We start from the raw sequence: 756 nt of genomic DNA on the forward strand, positions 1-756 counted from the left end.
ATTTTTATATTCCCAGTAAATCTCACCTTTTGAGTGACCTGGTGCACAGGGTGATGTGCTGTGGTTGACCTAATGTCTAATGCATCAGGTGCATCTGTTGGCCTGGTGCACTGGCTGTAAAAAATCTTGGTGAATCACAAATTCAACGATTATTTTTTCTTTGACATTTCTATCATTCCTGAGAAAGCCATGACTATCACAACTTCTTGTTCCTCCTGTGTCATATCTTAATGATAAGTCCTCTCACCTCTCAATAATTAATGTCAATACTATTAGATTGCAAGGTGACTAGCTGGCAGAATGGTTAAGCATTTCCCTGTTCTGAGTTCAAATGCTGCCAAGGTTGACTTTGCCTTTCATCCTTTCAGGGTCTATAAAATAAATACCAGTCATGAACTGGTACTTGTTTTATTAACTACCAAATTTCAGGTCTTTGTGCCTATAATGGAATGGCTTATTATTATTATTATTATTATTATTATTATTATTCCACCGAGGTCAACTTTGCCTTTCATCCTTTTTGGGGTCGATAAAAATAAGAACCAGTTGAGCAAGCTAGTTATTATTATTATTATAGGACACACGACCCAGTGGTTAGGGTGCTGCACTGACAATCACAAGATCGTGGTTTCAACTCCTAGACAGGGTGGTGCATTGTGCTCTTGAGCGAAATACTTCATCTGACACTGCTCTGCAATCACTTTCACACCTGACATGTGGCACACCATGCACCTGTACAGGTAATGTTGGTTTGAT

This window comes from Octopus bimaculoides, chromosome 27 (assembly GCF_001194135.2).
Source record: "Octopus bimaculoides isolate UCB-OBI-ISO-001 chromosome 27, ASM119413v2, whole genome shotgun sequence".
In the NCBI taxonomy this organism is placed as follows: domain Eukaryota; kingdom Metazoa; phylum Mollusca; class Cephalopoda; order Octopoda; family Octopodidae; genus Octopus; species Octopus bimaculoides.